Below are 24,125 nucleotides of genomic sequence, written 5' to 3'. Positions count from 1 at the left end.
CTTTATGTTTCAAGAAAATAAACTGGGTTTAAATTGTTTAGGTTTGAAATTTGGTGGACCTTGGAACATTAGTTTTATGTGCTTCTAACTCAACCGTTAGGTCGTTTTATTTTTCATCGTTGGGAGAGCTTCTAGGTTTCTAGTTATTAATTCAACCCAATGATCGTCCACCCCGCCAAAGGCATCTAGGAGCGTAGTCCTGCGCTTCCGAAAATATATTTTTTTCAATATGGAACATTATTGTATCAAACATGAGTAAATGTATATAAACTGACCAAGGCTTTCGACTTGTGGTTCCTTGCTGCAATTGTTTTAAGTGACTTTGCGCAATGGTTAATATGGTGTCATGAAATTATTGAAATACTTTAGATTTTTTATGAATGGTCACTAAAGCTAATTTTTTTTAATTAAATACCCTACAATTCACACAATTTATGTAAAATCGAATTTTAGTAACACAATCACATATATATCACAAGATTTTCTCGTAATATTAACAAAAAGTCTTAAGACTCCAAAAAGATTAACAAAAGTCTTAAGACTCAATTGACCAAAAGCAAGACCAAGTCAAATCTCTGAATAAAAAACATTGAAAAAGCTCAAGAAACCTCTGCATCTGTTAGTAAAGTTACTTCGCCTTTGTCTTAGATTTCCTGAGAAGACTAGAAGTTCTGAACTCAGCATCGTCTCTAATAAACCTCCACCAGAGAATGGTTAGAGGAACTGTGGCGAGGTGCCAAATAGAGTGAGCATCCAAGTAGCCTCCATACGGAGGGAAGTCATATATCTCTAAAAGCATAGCTAAACCTAAAGCTATCACAACCACCCACAGTTTCCAATTAGAAGGATGCCTAGAAACATCTGCCCATCTTGCCCATAGGAAAAGCTGAGCGACTCCCATGGCCACACACACAATCATGTTCCAATCTGTAAACAACATTGAACTCACAGAGAATGTGGAGAAAAAAAAATGGAACTGGTTTCAGATAGGGGAAAGAGTTCTCTGTATACCATAGTAAAGTTTGTAGAAGTTAATGTACAGTACGTGGGTGGTGACTAAAGCTAGTACTGGAGCGGATACCATGACTCTTGCAGCCTCCACCCGAACATCAAAGGTTCTTAGGATGGATACAATGAGTGAGAATCCGAGAACGGCTATTGCAGATGAGTAGTCCAACCTCTTTGTGATGTCAACATCCCTGAGAAACCATAGAGACAGATCATCAGAAGATTGTGGATGATAAAAGTAATGTGAGATGATTACCGAGTGTGGAAAACTGCACTCCAGAACCAAGAGTTCATGGACAAAAACCAACATATTCATAGTAACCTGTCCTATCTTGTTTGAGAGGCAACTTATAGTATAGTGTAATGAAGAAGGAGAGCCAGCCATGGAAAGGCATTGCTAGGCTTAGCACAGAGAAAGTAACAGAGCAGGGTCCTGACAATGACCATGGGCTCTTCTCATCATGGCTACCATGTCCGTTTCCTGAACAAATTCATTAATTATTCCAATTCTCTAAACATAACATCTAAATGTTGTAGCTTCTGAATCTTACCATGGTATTCTCCATTGAGCCAGACATGAAAGTGTTGAGATGAGATCAATATATGGGAAGAGAAATACATGAGGAGTTGAGTATGATGAAGAGTCCGTACATGGCGTAGTAATACTAGTTACCCGAGTAACTTCCAAAGGTTAAACCAAAGTTACCCTAGTTATCCTAGTATACTAGTTATACTAGTTACCCGGGTAACTTTGGATGAAGAAGAGAAGTCCTACTCCCTTTTCTAAGGCATCAGACCGTTGCAAGGGAAGAGGAGGCGCGTGTGACAGGCTGGAGAAGAGCCGGATAAAGCAAAAGAAACTTTATGCACAAGAAAGAAGCTCATTGGATGGTTTGAATTAAAGAAAACCTTATCTCTTGTAATAGTGCTTCTTTATGAAACCCTCATCCTAGTGTTGCCTCCTCATATATATTGTAAACTCTGATCAGATTAATAATTAAGAAGTTTGGGATTATCTCTCTAGACTCTCTCTCTTGTTCATAATGATTCTTAAATACTCTTAAACATGATTACTACTTAATCTCTCTACAAATCTCCCATTAATCTTCTCTAATCTACCTTTAATCTCTCAATACCTACTCTATTCTCTAAAATCATATGGTATCAGAGCCAGGTTGGGTTTGGTATTGAGAAACCTCGTTCCATTTCTTTCTTTTTCTAGCTCTTGTGTTCTTGCTCTTGTGTTCTTGAGTGTTCCGTGAAGCTGTGTGATAAAGTTGAGTCATGTGGTGTTGTGCTTTGAGTTCGTGTGTTCTTGAAGTCTGGTACTGTGTGTTCTTCAGCTGAGTTGCAAGTTTGAAGCTTTCTGGTCATTTCTGGTTCAAGCAAGAGAAGATGGAGGGAAACAACTTCAGCAAGCTAGTTACTGTCCCGGTTGCGTTGAAAGGTGGTTCAAACTACCTCTTGTGGTCTCGATTGGTGAAGACTACTATTGGAAGGCTAGGGCTGTGGAGCCACATCACTGATGATGGTGCGAAGCCAGTGACCAAAGAAAGTGAAGAAGGTAAAGAGGAAATGATTCTCACAAAAGCTGAAGCAAAGAAGTGGGTGCAAGAAGACTTGATGGTGCTCTCCGTGCTGCAAGGATCTCTTGATGTCCCTCTTCTTGATGCTTACAGCTACTGTGAGACTCCCAAACACTTGTGGGAGACCCTCTTAAAGACGTTTGGAAACGTCTCCAACATCAGCCGTGTGTTTGAGCTGAAGAGAGCCATTAACTCCATGAAGCAAGATGGAGGAGAGCTCACCAAACACATGGGAAAGTTTGGATCATTATGGTCTGAACTTGAAAGTCTAAGACCTAACACCACTGATCAAGCAACTCTTATGGAAAGAAGAGAACAAGATCAAGTGTTTGGGTTGTTGATGACATTGGATCCTTTCTACATGGATGGCATCAAACACATCTTGAGATCGCCTAACCTACCATCCATGGAGGAAGTATGCGCGCAACTTCAGAAGGAGGAGGGATCTCTTGGCCTGTTTGGAGGCAAGGGTGAGCTCACTATGGCTCATCAAGCTGAAGGAATGCAAGCAAACAAGGCTGCATACAGAGGCTCAGGAAGGAAGTATGAAAAGTATGAGGGAAGCTGTGAGCATTGCAAGAGGACCGGTCACAAGAAGAGTGAGTTTTGGATCCTACATCCTCACCTCAGACCACGCGGGTTCAACAGGGATAGGGAAGCAAAGGCTCATCTTTCTGCTGAAGCAAATGGTAATGGTTCATCCGGAGCTAGCTCAGGCGCTAAGGTGGGTGAAAGTAAAGGTAGAGCCTTGGCATCTCATCAACTAATTAGAAAGGGTATGGATCAGGAGGTATTCAAGAGAGCTGACCTTGAAGCCTTCTTCAAAGCTCTTAAGGAGTCTCGTAACAGTCTCGGAAACACCCTTGGATACTCATATGCTGTTCATACATTGCCTAGTACTACTGATAAGTTACTAGACATATTTAAAAGCTCTTACACTGCTGCTAGTAATCCTAGTAATACTGATAAGTTACTAGACATGTTTAAAAGCGCTTACACTGCTACTAGTGAGCCGAGTATAACTAGTAAGATGTTAGGATTACTAGGAAACCTGATAAAACAAAATGAACCATCAAGGACTGAGATTACTAGAAACATGCATAAACCTTTGATCATTGATTCTGGTGCATCTCATCATATGATTAGTGATAATAACCTGATTAAAAACATAGAACCGGCTCATGGACATGTTATGATTGCTAATGGAGATAGAATTCCTATTAGAGGAATTGGTAAACTGAAACTGTTTAATAAGGACTCTAAAGCATTTTTCATGCATGAGTTTACTTCTAATCTTTTATTTGTCAAAAGATGCACCACTGATCTTCAATGCAATGTTATCTTTAGTCCTGATGATGTTAAGTTTCAGGATATTAAGAGCAGTAAGTTGATTGGGCAAGGAGCAACCAAAGGAGACCTTTATATGCTTGAAGATCTTAGTCCCATCTCTAGTTCTTGCTTCTCATTTAGTTATGTTTCTTCCTTAAGTAAAGATGCATTGTGGCATGCTAAACTTGGACATCCACATGTTAGGGCTTTAAGCATTATGTTACCAGGTGTCATGTTTAAAAATAATGATTGTGAGGCATGTATTTTGGACAAACATTGTAGGACTGTGTTTCAAAGATCATCCACTATTTATGAGAATTTCTTTGATTTGATTCACTCTGATGTGTGGACTGCACCTTGTTTATCTAGGGATGATTATAAGTATTATGTCACATTCATTGATGAAAAATCCAAATACACCTAGTTAACACTCATCAAAACAAAAGATAGGGTTCTTGATGCATTTAAAAAATTTCAAAGCTATGTTACTAACCATTATCATGCCAAGATTAAGATTTTCAGGTCAGATAATGGTGGGGAATACATAGGCCATGCATTTAAAGATCACCTAGCTCAACATGGGATTCTACATCAGACTAGATGTCCTTACACTCCACAACAGAATGGAGTTGCTGAAGGGAAGAACATACACCTCTTGGAAGTGGCCCGTTCAATGATGTTCCACAAGAGTGTCCCTAAGAGATTTTGGAGTGATGCTGTGATGACTGCTTGCTATCTGATCAACAAGATACCAACCGGAATCCTAGAGGATCAGTCTCCATTTGAGGTACTCAACAAGAGTCGACCAGTTCTGGATCACTTGAGGACATTTGGGTGTGTGTGCTATGTACTGGTGCCAGGAGAGATGAGAAACAAACTTGAAGCAAAGAGCACCAAGGCTATGCTTATTGGATATTCCACATCTCAAAAGGGATACAAGTGCTTTGATCCCACTGCTAGAATAGTCTTGGTGTCTAGGGATGTGAAGTTCATGGAAGATAAAGGGTATTATGAAGAGAAGAATTGGGAGGAGCTTGAAGAGCTTTCTCAACCATCAGATAGAGCTGCTAGTTTGAGAAACATACTAGAAGAACTCGGTATTGGCGTGTCCCAGGATTAGAGCAGGCGTGAAGAGTCTACTCAAGTGGCCACTGAAGAACCATCCCACTTTGAACATGAGGGGGGAAGTGAATCTGAAGCTGAAGGGTTAAAAGATCAAGGCTCAGAAGAAGCTGGAGGTCTAGAAGATCAAGGCTCATATTCTCCTGTCCAAAGTGGAGATGAATCAGTAAGAGAAGTTCAGAATGAATGCCAGGAAGCTGGAGAAGAAATCCAGACACAAGAAGAAGCTATTGAGGAACAAGTAGAAGTTCCTTTGAGAAGAAGCACACGGGTAAGGAGGGATGCTTCCGAGTGGGCAAACACGAGAAACTGGGTAAACACGAGAGTGTACTACAATGCCCAGGCTATGGAGCATCCTTCCCAAGCTGTGTGCTCATTTGCTGAGTTTCCGGAAGAGCACTACTCCTTTATGGTAAGCTTAGATGAAAGCTATGAAGAAGCAATGTTGATTCAAGAGTGGAGGGATTCAGTCAATGATGAGGCTGATGCCATGATTAGAAATGATACATGGTATGAGAGTGAGTTGCCTAAGGGGAAGAGAGATGTGTCATGCAAGTGGATCTTCACCATCAAGTATTTACCTAATGGGAAGACTGATAGGCGTAAGACAAAGCTGGTAGCAAGAGGTTTCACACAAACCTATGGAGAAGATTATATTGATACTTTTGCACCTGTTGCAAAGCTCCATACCATTAGGATTGTACTATCAGTTGCAACCAACCTTGGGTGGGATCTTTGGCAAATGGATGTGAAGAATGCTTTCCTCCAAGGAGAGCTAGAAGATGAAGTCTATATGCTACCACCTTCGGGTCTTGAAGGAATGGTGAAGCCAGGAAATGTTCTTAGACGGAAGAAAGCCATCTATGGATTGAAACAATCACCTAGAGCATGGTACAGTAAGCTAAGCACAACACTGAATGGTAGAGGCTTCAGGAAGTCCGAGCTTGATCACACCCTCTTTACCCTCAATACTCCCTCAGGCATCATTGTTTTGCTTGTGTATGTGGATGACATCATCATAACAGGCAGTGATAAGGAAGGAATCCGAGCAACCAAGGAGTTTCTGAAATCAGTATTTGATATAAAGGATTTGGGAGAGATGAAGTACTTTCTTGGGATTGAGCTGTGCAGATCCAAGGAAGGGTTATTCATCTCTCAAAGGAAGTATGCATTGGATCTCTTGAAGGATGCTGGTGAGTATGGAGGAAGAACAGCCAAGATGCCCATGGAAGATGGGTACAAGGTTCCACGTGAGGGGGAGATTGAAGACAGCAAGCTGTTCTATGATCCAAAGATGTATAGGAAGCTTGTGGGGAAGGTGATATACTTGACTATCACCAGGCCAGACATATGCTTTGCTGTTAACCAAGTAAGCCAGCATATGCAAGCTCCACGAGAACATCACTGGCGCATGGTAGAGAGAGTTCTCATGTACCTGAATGGAACTCGAGGGCTTGGTATATGGATGGGAGTCAATAAGAGCACTGAAGTTGTGGGTTATTGTGATGCTGATTGGGCTGGAGATAGAGCAGATAGAAGGTCTACAACAGGATATTGCACTTTCATTAGTGGAAACATGGTTACTTGGAAGAGTAAGAAGTAGAAGGTTGTATCATACTCTAGTGCTGAAGCTGAATATAGAGCTATGCTCAAGCTTACCAAAGAGTTGGTATGAATCAAAGGGATTCTTAGGCACTTGGAGATTGAGCAAGCAACACCAATGACTATGCATTGTGACAATCAGGCGGCTATTAACATTGCTACAAACTCAGTGTTTCATGAGAGGACAAAGCACATTGAAGTAGACTGCCACAAGGTGAGGCAGATGATAGTCTTGGGAGTGATCTTGCCATGTTATACAAGAAGTGAAGATCAGTTGGCAGATGTGTTCACCAAGGCAGCAAGACAAAAGACTATGGAGTCCATTCACAACAGATTGGGACTCATAGATCTTGGGAAGAGAAGGAGCTGATTATAACGACCCGCTCCCGGAGTATTTTTAAATTTGAAGGAAATAAACCGTGAGAAGTTTTTTGTCTACAAGGAGAGTATTTTTCTAAGTGTAGATACACTTGTAATCGTGAAGATTGGGTATGAAGATGTATTTTAACTAAGTGTCAGATCTTAAGTGAGCTCATGGAATAAATTTGGAACTAGCGGAGCGATGATAAACTGATCATGGAACGATCAGAACATACATGAAGCGAGATCAAGACCAATTAAGGAATGTTCGGCTGTTGGGCAATGTGGGTTCCAAGTAAGGAAAGTTTGACTAGCCATCATTGCGGGATAATACCAAAGGAAGGTCGGATCTGCGGGAGTCAGCTAAGGAAAGAATCAAAGATATCAAGTCAAGTCATTGATGGTGATCTTTGACCAAGCCAAATAAGGAAACTGGCATTAAGTGCCCGACTTGGTGAGAAAGCTTGAGAAATCCTATAAAAGGACTCCTTGAACTCTCATTTCTAGGACACAACCAAGAAAAACATATTTAGAGAGAAATCAGAGCAAGAACGGGTTGGTAGAGAGAGAAGATTGAGAAGAGGGATCAAACGAGGAGGAGCTAAGGAGTTCTTCGTCAGAAACGCTAGGAAGTTCAGAGTCTTCGAATCCTAGAGATTCAGCTAAGGTGAGGACGTGATTCGTGATAGTCCAATAAGAACTATTTGTCCTGTTTTGATTCGATATGATTGTGTTTATGCTTGGATAAAAATTGTTTATGGAAAGTTCGTTCATCATGTTCATAGGGAAATGTATGATAGAAACTGTTTATGGAAAGTTTATTCATCGTGTTCTTAAGAAATGAATGTTTGATCTTGAGAACCTAGGTCAGGAAGGTATAATGTGTTTAAGGAAAGAATAAATGAATTGAGTTAATGTAAGGAAAAGGTTAAGGAAAAAGGTTAAGGAAAAATGATTCAGGAAATGTAATGGACCGACGGGTCGCAGGTTTGGCTACGGCCACAGGTTTGGCTTCGGCCGTAGGTTTGGCTTCGGCCGCAGGTTTGGCTTCGGCCGCAGGATTATGGGCCTTCGGGTCGAAAGGTTAAGAAATGTTAAGAAATAAAAAGGATTTAACTAGTTACGTTAGAATGATAGAACCGGATGCTAGGGTGTTAGTTTGATTTAGTATTCTTATTGGGCTATAGTGGGCGGTATTGAGCGTCCTCACTGAGTACTTTTGTATGCTCATGCCTCCTTTTGTGATGCAGGTGACGAGTAGTTGATTGGGCCGGAGCGCGGGACAATGAAGACCATCGGGGCGGGTTTTATTTTCTTATAAACTTGGGATTTCTATTGGGTGTTTTATGAATCATATACTATTACTCTACATTATTTTCTCGGATTTATTAATAAAGTTGGAGTTTTGTTTGAGTTTATTCTTGGAAAATTTCCTGAATTTTTACTTAGAATTTTTCAAGTCTTTTTCAAGATTTCCGGGTTGGGGTGTTTCACTGATCTCCTAAGTCATGAGGTCTTTACTCTTTTTCCCTCATCAAGGTTTTGTCCCAATGGGTTTTCCTTGATGAGGTTTTTAGTGAGAAAGATCTCATGGCTATCCAAGCTTAGACTTTCACAAAGCTAAGCTTGAGGGGGAGTGTTGTGATGAGATCAATATATGGGAAGAGAAAGACATGAGGAGTTGAGTATGATGAAGAGGCCGTACATGCCGTAGTAATACTAGTTACCCGAGTAACTTCCAAAGGTTAAACCAAAGTTACCCTAGTTATCCTAGTATACTAGTTATACTAGTTACGCGGGTAACTTTGGATGAAGAAGAAAAGTCCTATTCCCTTTGCTAAGGCATCAGACCGTTGCAAGGGAAGAGGAGGCGCATGTGACAGGCTGGAGAAGAGCTGGATAAAGCAAAAGGAGCTTTATGCACAAGGAAGAAGCTCATTGGATGGTTTGAATTAAACCAAACCTTATCTCTTGTAATAGTGCCTCTTTATGAAACCCTCATCCTAGTGTTGCCTCCTCATATATATTGTAAACTCTTATCAGATTAATAATTAAGAAGTTTGAGATTATCTCTCTAGACTCTCTCTCTTGTTCATGATGATTCTTAAATACTCTTAAACATGATTACTACCTAATCTCTCTACAAATCTCCCATTAATCTTCTCTAATCTACCATTATTCTCTCAATACATACTCTATTCTCTAAAATCATACAATGCGTGGCCAACGTTAGAAACTCTAACAGTAGGCTTGCCTCCTTTATTCTTAAGGTCACTGTCATCTATCTTGAACCTATAATATAGAAAATTAATCAGATAAAATTCTTATGTTTCTTTTTGATGTTTTCTTCTTGAAATTCTAATGCATAAAAAGAAATCAGACTTGTACGCTTACTTTGTTGTGTACCATCCATAATCAGACTTGTTTTTGGACCGGTCTCGGTGAACACCTTGAAATCAAACTTCTTATTTGCCTTCTTTGACTTCATATAATTCCCTGCAGTGTGATGAGGGACAATCTGAAACATATAGCATCCAAAAAAATGAAAGTAAATAATCTCTTAATTTTTTGTCGATACAATACCTGAGTAGAGTGGTTCCCATGAATTCATCATGCTTCTTGATGTTTTTCGAGTTCCAAAAACGGGGGAAGTCGAGCAACAATGAACGCTTGATAAAGAAGATTAACTAACAGAGGTTCTGAAGTTTCATCTATAATTTATAGGTTTGGCGTGAAGGAAACGGAGAGGTCGACATCACTTCTGAATTAATTGACGAAAACATTAATTGGTAAATCAAGAGACATATGTTGAACAATAGGGAAGATTAATGTTTGGTGTTTGCAGAGAAACTGAATGGAGACGGCAAAGGTAAAGAGACGAAGAACAATTAAAAAAACCCTAATCGACAAAACGCTGTGTTTAATAACATAATAAAACATTAATTGAACGGGAAAACTCAAATCATACCATATAATTTAAAAACCAAACGCGAGAACAGAATTACTAAACCAAACCGAGAATCATGGACCCCACAGTCTTTATAAAATGCATACGTATACACCTTAAGGACAGAGTAAACTCTCATATCATAAATATATATTAGTTTTGGTCATCAATGTACAAAGTATCCTTTAGTTTACTGGTATAAATGTTGGTGTTTATATCTCAATAACTCGGGTTCGAGCCACAGGCTTGACATTTTTTTCACACTTTTTAAAAGTGGGACCCACAGACCGCTGATGTGGCGGCACAGGAATGAGGCAACTGCCTCATTATAATATAGAAGTTTTGGTCATCAATGTACAAAGTATCCTTTAGTTTAGTGGGATAAATGTTGGTGTTTATATCTTAATAACTCAGGTTCGAGCCACAGGCTTGACACTTTTTCACACTTTTTAAAAGTGGGACCCACAGACCGCTGACGTGGCAGCACAGGTATGAGGCAACTGCCTCATTATAATATAGTTTCGGTCATCAACGTACAAAGTATCCTTTAGTTTAGTGGAATAAATGTTGGTGTTTATATCTCAATAACTCGGGTTCAAGCCACAGGCTTGACACTTTTTCACATTTTTTAAAAGTGGGACCCACAGACTGCTAACGTGGCGGCACATGAATGAGGCAACTGCCTCATTATAATATAGAAGTTTCGGTCATCAATGTACAAAGTATCCTTTAGTTTAGTGGTATAAATGTTGGTGTTTATATCTCAATAACTCGGGTTCGAGCCACAAGCTTGACACTTTTTTCACACTTTTTAAAAGTGGGACCCACTGACCGCTGACGTGGCGGCACAAGAATGAGGCAACTGCCTCATTATAATATAGATTTGGCTGATATTAACAAACTGATGAAATCCTTCAAATCATCCCGGATAACCGTCAGTATGAAGATCTTCCCCCAAGATGTTACAGACGAAGCACGTGAAGACGAGTTTAATGGAAGCGACGATGATCATTGTACTGATATTGATGAGAACTCAAACGAATCAAAATGATGTAATATATGTGACAAATGTTTTTTTATCAGTTAACTAATAGACTTAATGTATGTGTAACAAATGTTGTTTTATATAATACTTATTCTTTTGGGTTTTAAAAAATAAATTTGGAATTAAGGGTTTAAGATATTTGATATAGAGGATGAAGGTGTAAAGGAGATGATGATGTTATAGATATGTAACTTTGGGGTTTAGAGATTTGATTTTAGGGGTTTCATATATTTCCTAGTAAAGTCGTCGTAAAAAGATACGGGTGTGGTAACTTCGTCGTAAAACATCGATCCACGTAAATTTGTTGTAATCTGTCAAAACACGTGAGCTCGTAACTTCGTCTTAATGTAACGCCGGCTCGTAACGTTAAAAACGCGGGCGTGGTAAATTCGTCGTAACATTAAAAACACGGCGTGGTAACTTCGTTGTAACATTACGACGAATTTACGAGGCGCCATCATTCTTATATATACACTACGCCAGAACAAGGCGAGCCTCGTTCACTTCTCACAATCTCCTCTCTCTCTCCTTACTAAGGTATTCTCTGTCTCTCTAATTTTTTTTTTAAGACTAGTTTAGTTAGGTGATTAGTTTATAGGTAATTAGTTTAGGTAGTTAGTTTAGGTAAGAGAACAATATTTAAAGATTATGTTTCGGTTTTCAATTAAATTTATTCTGATATTTTTATTATTATTTAGATGGCTCACAGGAAGCACTGACCACTTACTTATTCCCAGATGTTTGGCGATGGTGCCGGGCCATCTTCTTCCAGCCCTTCATCTTCCGCGCAATTCCTGACTCTCAGACATCTCAGAGAGTTCCTTAGAGCCCTCCTCCTCCACCTCAAATGCCCTCTAAGATGTCTCCTCCTCCAGCAGCTCCACCTGCTGCACCTCAGCCTGTCCCAACACGTGCAGTTCATCCAGATTTGTGTGTGCCTCCGTCTGCACCATACGCGAGATATACGGTGGAGGATCTGCTTGCCAGCCTGGACGAGACGATTTGGAAATTCTGGACCCCGGTAAACCGCCGGGTACTTATTAGTAAGTTACTAATTTTTTTTATTTTAAAATTGAAATTTTTTTAATTTCTAACAAATTGGTTCTATTTTCAGGTTTGGGGCCAACAACCGTGTAGGCCGGAGCGTTTCGGAGACGATCAAGGAATATTTCGATGGCCCTATCTGAACTGGACCATGACTCCATATCACGTTAAGACGACGTGGTTTAAATGTTTTGCGGTAATTTTTTTAATTATAAATTTTCATTTTTAATAATTAATTTATTATTTAATTTTTTTCAAAATTTTGTTTGTTTCAGCAATGGTGTCACTGGTCCTTAGGAATCACAGAGAGGGTGAAGAGGGAATTTGTTTCGAAAGCAAAGACCTTCCTTTGCAACATCGTCTCGGATTGGAAGGACAAGATGGAGTACTACGGTTACGAAGGAAAGCCCACCGAGATCACGAAGGACACATGGGATGGCCTCATCGCCTATTGGAAGCTACCCTCCTCGATCCGTAAGGCCAACTTCTGGTCCGCTTCCCGAAGAACGAAGGATAAAGATGGTCACTTTCCCATGGTTCATAGAACCGGACAAAAAGCCTATGTCGGGATCCTTCTAGAAGATGTAAGTTTTAGTTGTAATATTTACTTTTATTCTTTTAAATTTATATTTATTAATTATTTTTAATTTTAATATTTAATTTTATGTATTCTTTATGTGTCTAGCTTGAGAAGACGGAGAGTCTTACCATCTCTGTCTGGTTTATTCAAGATGACTCACGCCACATCAGACGGGATTTTTGTCGATCCTGCATCCGAGAAACTCTTCAACGATGTGGATGCTCGGGTTGAAGAGCGGGAGATGCAACTAACCCAGCAGTCTCCCAATGGATTACCCGTCAAATTGAGAACAGAAAAGATCGACAGGATTTTCGAAGAGGTAAAAATTTAAAATTTTATTTAAATTAATTTAACTATTTTAATACAATTAACTATATTAATATGTTAGCTTTTAAAGGTGGCTCCTAGAAAGAAGAGATGGACGGTGGGAATAGGCTATGTTAACGAAGTTGCAAGGGCGACTTTGTCATACTCTTCGAGACGGGACCAGGAGATTTCTCGGATGCAGGCTCGAATGGAGTCCCAACAGGATCGTTTGGACTCCCTGAAGGATCTGCTGGACGTGATGGCGGTGGGTAACCTGACTTTGCAGGAGCGTTGGAGGACAGACGTGCGGCTCTCAGGATGCAACAACGGGATCCCGAATCAAACAATCGAGAGTCTCCAGAACTGAGCGCCACTGCCAACAACTTCGAGAATGTGCTCCCGTAGCTTTTTTAATTTCTTTCGTTTTGTATTATAAATTTAAATATTATTTTATGACATTTATCTAGTTTTTTAAATTTTTTTTTTCATATTGCGTTTTTATAATTAAGATATTTTAAATTTTGAATATTTCATAATATTTTAAAGAATAATTATTTTTTATATATGGGAAACAATGTAATTCATTGTAAACTTTACATGAAATTTACAAGGAATGACTCGTAAAATCCTCGCAAATTTTACGAGTTCTTTACATCGCAGGACATGTTAAGTCCTCGTAAATATTACATGGAGGTTACATCGAAATTTAACGAGTACTATACAACGAAATGTAACGACGCTATTACGACGAAATCGTCCTTCCGTGTTACGAAGAATGTTCTTCCTCGTAAATGTTACGAGGCATTTACGACGAAACTTCCGTTATAACGGACGTTTAACAAAGAAACGTGCTTTCTCATTAATTCGTCGTAATAGCCCAATTACGATGAATTAACAAGGAACACGGTCCTCGTAAAAAAAAAAAAAATTCTTGTAGTGTGAATTATACTACTAATTAACCTAAATGTATTTTTTTGGTAAAACTAAATAAATTATTTTTGGTATAACAACAAAACCTAAACGTTCTTAGACAGAATGCTATGGCACTGTGCCCGCTACGTCTAACTGCATAAAATAAGTGCAGGCCTGTTGCCACTTTATCTTTTTTTTTTAAAGAACAAAGGTAACGGTAAGTGAATATGAAAGGAGACAAATATGTATATTTCTCTTTTAATAAACAACAATATATATACAGATACTGAAATTCGACCGATGGAATCTCACGAGCTGCGAGGACGAACAAAAGTTTTGGGGAGAAAAACCAAGCGCATGTGGAGTATTGTGGCTGAATAATTAGCTTCGCTTTTGTGCATGTATATATTAGAATTTAGTTATGAGGAAATCACCGTTAAACTACGCAAGCATAGTCTAGTAGTACGACGAACTTGGAAATGTGTTAATAATCTCGGTTAGAAACCTATCAAATTCAAATTTACTTTTTTGTGGCTAATTGACACACCTAATTTCTATTACAAGCAACAAGATATGTCTGAAGCTAGTAGATAAGCTCCTAAAAAAATTAGTCGGTTAGGCCCCGATCGATCAGGTATTTCCGGGTTATCAAACAAAAAAGTCACCATTATAGTGGACAAAGTTGTTTCAAAATTTGTATTCCATGTGTTATCTATTAACAAGTACACATATTCAAATCAATATTTATGAAAAAGTCATATACCAATTATATTTTACGTACATCAATAAGACAATAATCGATTCCCCTATCGTCAACTAGTGCCTGATTTTATGCATTGCTAGCTCATTTTGTATCCCAACTAGTCATATATAAAAATCTCTACAACTTTATCCAGCTATCTAATATCGGGATAATTTAAATATTATATTGATATATTTGATATTTTCATTACCATAATAGTTTGCAATTTACAATAAAGATATAACTTAGGCACAAAGTGATAGTCAATTCATCTTCCTTCCATTGTGAGCAAAGATATATATATATATATATATATATATATATATATATTAGATTAAAAAAGGAGTCATGACTTCTCTTTCATGTGTGATTCTTTTTTTTTTAAATGGACTATCTACTAGAGTTGGTCACATTACATTTTTCAATCATTAATAATCTTGATATTAAAAAAGAGATATTAATATAGCTAGTGGTATTCCGGCGCGTAGCGCCGGATTCGTATGTTTTATTCTGTTATTCCATGTTTAGTTTAGTGAAATATAATGGTTGAAATTTATATTTATATTGGTGTGATTTGTAATATTTTTTGTTAAACATATGTTTCACGATTTATTTTTAATTATTTCATTCCCATAGTGATGTGTTCAGGTTGCTAATACAAATGAATCACAATCGTTTACTACATTTGGCATTTATCCATTAAAATGTTAAATTAAAAGTAATTTATGTTTAGTTTATTTTAGTTATTATTATAATCAGTTTGTTTGCTTCTTTTTTCTCATAGTAGAAATATTGGTTTGTGGAACGTAAAGGAGAATATCAGTAACATAAACTGAATGACGACTTGAGACGTTATGATGCTGGATTTACAAAATCAATGTAATTTAGATTTACTGTTATGGCTTCAACAATGTTAGGAGTAAGGCAATGTGCCGTTTCACAAATTCATTGACTGGATGTCAAATTAGTACCCCGACAATTGAAAATATAGTTTCAAATATGAAAACATGAGCCAAGTGTGAAATGGAAGGTTTGGGGAGTACACGTGATTGTGAACTTTAGACATATCTATTTATGTTTAGTATAGTGACATGTTATTTTCCATTCTATTATTTTGTGTTGCTTAATTCAGATATATTTGCATTTTTGTTTATTTTATGATTAATGGTAAGTTCACTTTCACATTATGAGTTATGTTTTACTATGATATATCTTTTCATATTTTGGCTTCCTAGATTCCTAATTGTTTTTTTTTTCTAGAATTGTAATGTTAGAGATAATTCACTGCCGCTGCTAAAAAATGTTATTGTTGATTTATATTCTTACGAATAATTAAACAATGGAAATTATTGTTCATTCAGTGAATTCTCAAAAAATGCCTTAGAGGGAAGTAAAATATGTTTTTCTCTGAATAGCATGCACTTGCCTAAAAGTCTTTTGCTTTTATCTATAGGAAATGTTAGAATGTAGACTCTCTGTTAGTAACATTGTGAAGTTGGTTAGGATGGAAATATGTAAAGAACGAACCTATCGTGTATATAAGATGAGTGCGTACATTTGCATGGACTTCCAATGTAAATTTCTGGTTGGATTTTAGATAGCTACTACTGTGTTTTTTTCGTCTCTTCTCGGACCATACGGTGACTTGGATAGAGAAAACATCATCCTTTCATTAAGTTTGTAGGACATTGTTGTTTTCTGTTAATAAGTTGACCAAAAGTAGCAAATAAGCAAATCAAAAAGTTTTGGATAAGTGCAAAGTACGAATTTATTGTGCGCATAATTTGAAAACATAGTAGGTGATATCATGATTTGCTAGTAAATAGGGTCGTAATATCTGAAACTTGAGAAGTTTAAGTCATTTTGACTTGCGAGTTGATGTGTTTCATGAGCAAGGCCAGTAGCTACCAGTGAGCTTCATTCCCTCAGAACTGTTGCAGAAAACACATGTAGCTCCTGGTATATCATCGGCAGGGTTGTGATTGCCTCCCTATCAACACACCATTTAATATGTCAGATGATTATAGATGAGAACGCGTTCTGATAACGATGGACTTACGTCTATCCCAATGTTAGATAGCTACTACTGTGTCTATATCAGTTGCGATCGAAGAGCGGAGATAGTGAATGTCTGATGGTTGGAAGAGAATTTGAATTTAGACAGCTGCAACTGAAAAGTTTAGGCTCTGACAGCACTGTTGGGAGAGCGGAGATGCGGGAGACATTGTGGGAGATCGCAACGGATCCTCCACACTTGGGTCCTGCTTAAAAATAAGAAGCTAGTACGGTATTGACCTGTGGTGACGAATCAAGCTCTGGCACCGTTACTGTTTATATTTTCTGAACACCTCCATACATCAAAGAACTTGAGGAGCAATGACCATCAGTGTAACACAACCTGTGGTGAATAATGTGTCATGTTTGAGTAGGCGTCTATGATGAAAGTGTAAGTAAAAAACTATTATTTGAGCATCTTATATGTAGAGGAACCACTAACCAGCACTGATCTCATTGCCAAAGTTGAATTGAGTCTCATATGTTGCATTAAAGAATTCACGTTTGCCACAGGTATGGTTGCCTTTCCAGGTGGGTTAAGGATGAACCACATGGTCATTGTTCCAAATTTTAGTTTATCTGTCGCAAGATGAAAAACATGCTTAGAAGGATCCTGAGAAAAAATAAAATTCAGTAAACGAAGCAAACTTACAGACCTGAGCACGAATCAAGCGTAAGAGATGATTGTTTCTGCTAACTGACTCTGCATATTGATTTTTTTTTGCTGCTAACAGAGCCAGAAAAGTACTATGCTTCTTTAAGGTCATGACTTGTTCATCGGCAGTTTGAAGCATTGTTTCAGCTTTCAAGTAACCAACTTGCAGTAATATAACTGCATCATAGCCTTAGATAAGACTTAACCCATGGCTCTGTGTTGCACTATATGAAAAGAAAGTAACAGAGAATTTTACTGGCAAAAAAGGTGCGATCGAGTCTACGGCTATTCCGATGGATCTGGGAGCTCCGTCGGGCTCATTTGAACCACCGGAAAAGGATCGGAAGATTCAGGAAGGTTCAGAGGTAGGATCTGGGGCAGTGAAGGAAGTTGATTTGAAGAATGGAAGCTCGACTTGGGCTATGAAGGCTAAGGAGAAGAAAAGTTTGAAAAAGTATGAGGTGGAAGTCAAATCGCAAGATGGTAAGCACAAGGTGGTGATTCCAGGAGAGATTCTGGTGGATTCAACTCCACTTTGGGAGGATTTTGTAGTAGAGAAATTTTTGGATATAGCGCCTCACATAGCAAAAGTTCACATGGTGGTGAACAAGATTTGGAGCTATGGAGATTCAAACTCTAAGGTGGAGGTGTATGATGTGGATGCAAAGATGATGAGGTTTAAGATATCAAATCAGAAAGCTAGAGAAAAGGTTATTAAAAGGGGGATGTGGAATATCGCGGGTGTTCCGATGGTAGTGAAGAAATGGACACCAAAAACAGAAGAAGAGAAGCAGGAGGAAGAAGCCATACCGATGTGGGTTCACTTGAAGAAGGTTCCTTTGAATATGTTCTCATGGGAAGCGCTAAGTTTTATGACGAGTACGGTGAGATTTCCTCTGCATCTTCATCCAGAGACAGCAGCTTGTTCTAATTTTGAGGAGGCAAAGATCTTTGTGAACGTAGATGTTTCAAAAACACTGCCAAAGGAGATTGAGTTTTCTTTGAATGGGAAAGAATTTACTGCTGAGTTTTACTATCCGTGGTTGCCATCAAGGTGCAAGATTTGTGAAAAATGGGGTCATAAGGAGACTGTTTGTGTGACGAAGAAGAGGGAAAAGAAGAATGAAGGAAGTGGAGTCAAAGCGAGTGGGGGAGCTAGAGTTGTAGGGACATCTCCGGGTAAAGAAGAGGTGAAAGAGAATGTAGTTATTTTGGATGATCAGAAAGAAGACTCTGAACAAAGGAAGAGTAGTTTGGCTGATATGGTTGAGAAGGATACATTAGAGTCATCAGGAGAGAAAACTATTGTTGATAACTCTAATATGAAGGAAAAGGTGAATGGTTGGAATTCAGTATCTCCAGATAAATTAGGAAGAACAAAAGTAACGCAGGAAGATATGGGAGTTCAAATATCAGCTTCAAAATTCTCTGTTCTAAGTTTGGTTGATATGGAGGAAGGGGAAATCCCGGAGGAAGACTTACATGTAGGGGGTGTTGAAGGCAGTGAGGAAGGAGTAAATCATGAGATTACAGAGGAGGATAAGTTAGAAGACGAGTTACTAGATCAACTAGTTAAGGTAAAGGATAAAGCAGGTTCGCAAAAAGGGGGGAAGAGAGTCCAGAAGGCCAAAGCTCAGGAAATTCTTGAGAGCAAAAGGTCCTCTAGGCGAAATCATTAATCATGGCGTGTTTTTTTTGGAATGTGCGTGGTTTTAACAAAACTTTGAAACATTCCGTGGTTACTGATTGGATTAATAATAAGGAGATGAAGTTTGGATGCATTTTAGAAACTAGAGTAAAAGAAAGGAAGGCAGAAAAGATATTGAGTTCTACATTCAGAGATTGGTCTTCAATAGCTAATTATGAAGACAGTCAAGGAGGAAGAATCTGGTTCTTATGGAGGGAGCCGGTTAATATAATTCCAGTTTATAAAACGGAGCAGATAATCACTACTTGGGTGGAGATGAAGGATGTTGAGGGCTTTTACTGTTCTTGTATTTATGCTAGTAATCAAGTAGAAGGTAGGAGGAAGCTATGGGAGGATCTTATTCATCATCATAACTCTTCAAGTTTTAAAAACAAGGCTTGGATGATCATGGGTGACTTTAATGAAATTTTGGATGGGTTGGAGAGTTCGAATTTTGAGGATACAGGAAGAATTTTGAGTGGTATGAGGGAGTTTCAGAACGTGGTTCTCCATTGTCAACTAACTGATATGGCATATCAAGGGCCATTGTTCACATGGTGCAACAAAAGAGAGGAGGGAATCATTTGTAAGAAGCTGGATAGGGTTCTTTTAAATGAAGAAGGTTTGCATAAATTCAGCAATGCTTACTCGGTTTTTGAATCAGGAGGCTGTTCAGACCATATGAGATGTAAGGTTCAGCTTCTCCCCCAAAGTGAAAGAATCAAACGTCCATTTAAGTATGTTAATGCGATTGGTAGTCTTCGTGCGTTTCTTCCAATGATTCAAGAGTATTGGAGCTCTACGGTGCCATTGTTCCATTCCACATCGGCCATGTTCAGATTTTCGAAAAAGCTCAAAAATTTGAAGCCATTGATCAGGGAGATGGGGAGAGATAAGCTAGGTAACCTAACTAAGAAAGCCAAGGCAGCGTTTGGAGTTCTTTGTGAGAAACAGAGTGCTACTCTTGCAAATCCAAGTGAAGATGCTATTAAAGAAGAAGGTGAAGCTTATGGAAAACGGTTGCATGTTGCGAGTCTGGAGGAAGACTTTCTGAAGCAAAGATCGAAGCTACACTGGTTAGATATGGGGGATCAGAACAACAAGACGTTTCATAGAGCTATAAAAACTAGACAAGCTCATAATCTGATTAGAGAAATTAGATGTGCTAATGGAAGGGTTGTGACTACTCATTCTGAGATAAAAAGAGAGGCTGAAAATTTCTTCTCTGGTTTTCTAAATCAGAGTCCAGAGAGTTATAAGGGAGTTTTGGAGGAGGAATTGCAAGATATACTCAATTTCAGATGTAGTACAGAGGACTGTCGACTGCTTGAAGCCGAGGTTAATGAGGAGGAGGTTCGCAAAGTTCTCTTTGCAATGCCTAATAACAAATCCTCGGGACCAGACGGGTTTCCCTGTGAGTTCTTCAAAACAACTTGGGCAGTGATCTCGAAGGATTTTACCGTTGCAGTCCAATCAGTCTTCAGATATGGGTTTTTACCAAAGGGAGTGAACTCAACTATACTAGCATTGATTCCCAAGAAGCTTGATTCCCTCGAGATGAAAGACTATCGTCCTATAGCATGTTGTAATGTGCTCTATAAGGTCGTCTCGAAGATATTGGCTAACAGGTTGAAGCGGCTACTTCCTAGAATGATAGTAGAGAATCAGTCTGCTTTTGTTCAGGGGAGACTCTTAATGGAGAATGTGTTGTTAGCTTCAGAACTGGTTAAAGATTACCATAAAGATGGGATTACTCCAAGATGTGTCATGAAGATTGATATATCGAAAGCATTTGACTCGGTACAATGGGATTTTGTGTTGAAGTGTTTGGGGGCGTTGGGATTTCCTGCGAGATTCATACACTGGATCAAACTTTGTATTACTACTCCTTCTTTCTCGGTGCAAGTTAACGGTGATCTTGCGGGATATTTTCAGAGTTCAAGAGGTCTTCGTCAAGGATGCTCTCTCTCGCCGTATCTATTTGTATTGAGTATGAATGTACTGTCTCGGAAGTTTGATAAAGCAGTGGAGGAAAGGAAGTTTATGTATCATCCGGGATGTCAACGACTCTCTCTCACTCACCTCTGCTTTGCAGACGATCTTATGGTGTTTGTTGAAGGCTCTAAGGAATCTATAAAAGGTGCTCTATCAGTTTATGATGTGTTTGAAGAATGGTCAGGATTGCGTATAAGTATGGAGAAATCCACTATCTACATGGCGGGTGTGGAAGAATCTGAGAAAAGAAGTATTTTGAGAAACTTTCCCTTTGCAGAAGGGAAACTCCCTGTGAGATATTTGGGTTTGCCCTTAATGACTCAGGCAATGAGAAGACAGGACTATCTACCTCTACTGAAGAAGATCAGAAGCACAATCAGCTCTTGGGCCTGCAGATTTTTATCTTATGCAGGTAGATTACAATTGATTAACTCAGTATTGACCAGCATAATCAACTTTTGGATCTCAGTCTTCTGGTTACCAAGTCGATGTGTAAAAGAATTAGAGCAAATATGTTCGGCTTTTCTCTGGACTGGATCTGAGCTCAAATCAACTAATGCAAAGGTGGCATGGAAGGTAGTATGTAGTATGAAGAGTGAAGGAGGGTTGGGACTAAGAGATTTAAAGGAAGTTAATATGGTGTTTGGGCTTAAGCTGATTTGGAGATTGTTATCTGAGGATTCTATATGGGGAAGATGGATTAAAAGCAATTTACTCAAAGGAAGGAGTTTCTGGACTGTTAACTCTAAAATGCAGTCTGGATCTTGGATGTGGCATAAGATGCTGAAACTTAGGGAGGTGGCAAAGAGTTTCTTTATGAAGGAGTTGGGGAATGGGAGGCATACATCCTTCTGGTATGATAAATGGTCTGAGAAAGGCGTTCTAGCGGATGTTTTGGGTGCTAGAGGCATTATAGATATGGGAGTGGGTAAAGAAGCAACAGTGGAGGATGCGGTCTTGAACACTAGAAGGAGAAGAAGACATAGCACGGAGATACTAAATGAGATAGAAACAGAGCTTAGTATTATAAAGGAGAATTTGAGTTCAGAGACAGCAGATAGAATTCTTTGGAAAGGGAGAACTGGATATAAGCAGAAGTTTTCTACACAGGAGACTTGGGTTTTGTTGAGAGAAGCTAAGCCGCAATGCAATTGGGCTAAAGCTGTTTGGTTTGCTCAAGCAACTCCAGAATTTGCGTTTATGGTTTGGTTATCAATGCAAGATAGAATGTCAACAATGGATAGGATTGCGAGATGGAGTAATGGGATTGACACTACTTGCGTACTCTCTAGAAACGCAAACGAATCAAGGAATCATCTCTTCTTTGAGTGTGCTTACTCTGCTCAGATTTGGGAGAAGATAACTAATTAATGTTGCTGAATGCTTATACTAATGTTTGGTCTGGTATTCAGGGATTGATTCTTGATGACACAAGGGATAAATGGAGTTTGTTTTGCATTAGATATGCTTTCCAGGCAGTCATTTATGCGATTTGGAGGGAGAGGAACAAGATAAAGCATGGTGATAAACTCCTGCCAATGCCAGTGCTAATTAAAATGATTGATAAGGGTGTTCGAAACAGAATCAGTTTGATGAGGATGAAGAGAGTAAAGGGTATGGAGAAGCTGATGCAATATTAGTTTCAAACAAGAATCTAGAGAGTTTTTTTTTTTAAAACAAATTGATTTTTTCATTTTATTAGCTTTTAGCATAAAGGAAGCATATGATATGTATAAAGGCTTTTTTGATATGAATAAAATTTAACATTCATTCAAAAAAAATATATATATTTTACTCTATGATGTATACCTGAACTGAGAACATGAGGCTAGTAGTAAAAAATGTCACTGGGAGAATAACAGAAACAAATAGAAGGCTCTTACCTTGGAGGAAGAGCTGCATCAGATATTGATTCACCAAAAAACAGGTTAGGTGTCCTTAATTCAGGCCTAGAGTTCTTGTGTAAATCATTCTTGTTTTTCAGTTTTGCGATACCATTATAGGTTCATTAACCAACAACGTTCTATTTGGAAACAGAGAAAGCAGTAAAACTTTTGTGTTGAAACATTGTATAAACGAACAATAGCATGAGCAAGCAAGCAATTTACCCGTTGGAGAAATCATAAACATGTGTCTAGAGTTTAACAGCTTGTGTGCATTAAAAAAAATCTTAAGAATCAACATAAATGTCTATCTAAATTTATCCTTAGTAAACCCAACACAATCCTATTTCATTCTACATTAATGATTTTCAATCTCAAGAGAAAACAGCCTGTAAAACCACCAAACAAACATCGAATAAGCATGTTTTGTCAGATTAAAAAGTAACAGAATTGGTAAGGAGTAAGGATTGAAACAAACGGCTGGGAAATCATTGTGTGAATCACAATCGATGATACTGTAATAGTCAAGCTCTCAGCTTGCTTTTGAATAGAGGTTTTAGAAGGTGTTAAACCGTTGAACATTGATGGAGGTTTGGATTAGCGTCAACTGTGAAGGGACGGTGGCCATAACAATTTAAGTGGAAGGGAGTTACCTTGCATCAACCGAAAGCATATCAACGCCCATGAGCTCACCACCTTTCTCAACATTTCGGGCTTGTCGGAAACGCTAAAACCTTGTCTCAACACGTGGACTGCACCGTCTCGCCTTCAATTCAGACATCTGAATCTGCGATGAGGCCATTTTTCCTAGAGTATGACTGAGATTTAACAGACGAAATTTTCTGAAAAATAGGGTTTGGATCTCGATTGAGATATGAGTTTGAACCTAGTGATGATCACTTTAAGCTTCTGTTAAATCGTACTGGGTTTCGTGGGGACCTAGTGAGATATCTTTGAAGAACATAACTTCGTGATCATTGACGGAGGAGACAGGGGACTTTCCGTTTGGTTTCATCGCTATGGCTAGAGCTTAATTGGAGTCGATTCTAGGGTTTTGGTTTGTAGGGAGGAAAGAAAAGTTGTATATAAAAAAGGAGAAAAAGTGGAAGGTGAAATGAACTCATTAAAAAGGTATTGATTGACATGAGTAAAGAAGAGAACTGATTGCTGAGAAGTGATTCGATTAGATCTGAGTTTTTATGATCTTCAATCGGAGAAGACGAAGTGGTGGGGTATAACGATCGACGGATTCTTCGTAGGTTTGGGT

The 24,125-nt window shown here is 38.6% G+C and overlaps 1 long non-coding RNA gene and 1 pseudogene across 2 annotated transcripts; both read right to left on the bottom strand.

The window, feature by feature from the left end:
- Positions 1-2,214, bottom strand: LOC106383251 (annotated as a pseudogene).
- A 14,017-nt stretch (positions 2,215-16,231) lies between these two features.
- On the bottom strand, positions 16,232-24,125 carry LOC125593206. Of its 2 annotated transcripts, none has more exons than XR_007329160.1 (5): positions 23,745-24,125; positions 22,859-23,645; positions 17,081-17,517; positions 16,643-16,981; positions 16,232-16,573 (listed from the first exon to the last, which is right to left on the bottom strand). It is a non-coding gene; the product is annotated as an uncharacterized LOC125593206 (long non-coding RNA). The 2 variants fall into 2 exon arrangements; XR_007329161.1 differs by having other exon boundaries at positions 17,081-17,470; positions 23,745-24,124.

Source organism: Brassica napus, chromosome C9, assembly GCF_020379485.1.
Source record: "Brassica napus cultivar Da-Ae chromosome C9, Da-Ae, whole genome shotgun sequence".
Taxonomy (NCBI): Eukaryota; Viridiplantae; Streptophyta; class Magnoliopsida; order Brassicales; family Brassicaceae; genus Brassica; species Brassica napus.
This window is presented reverse-complemented; position numbering and strand designations above follow the sequence as displayed.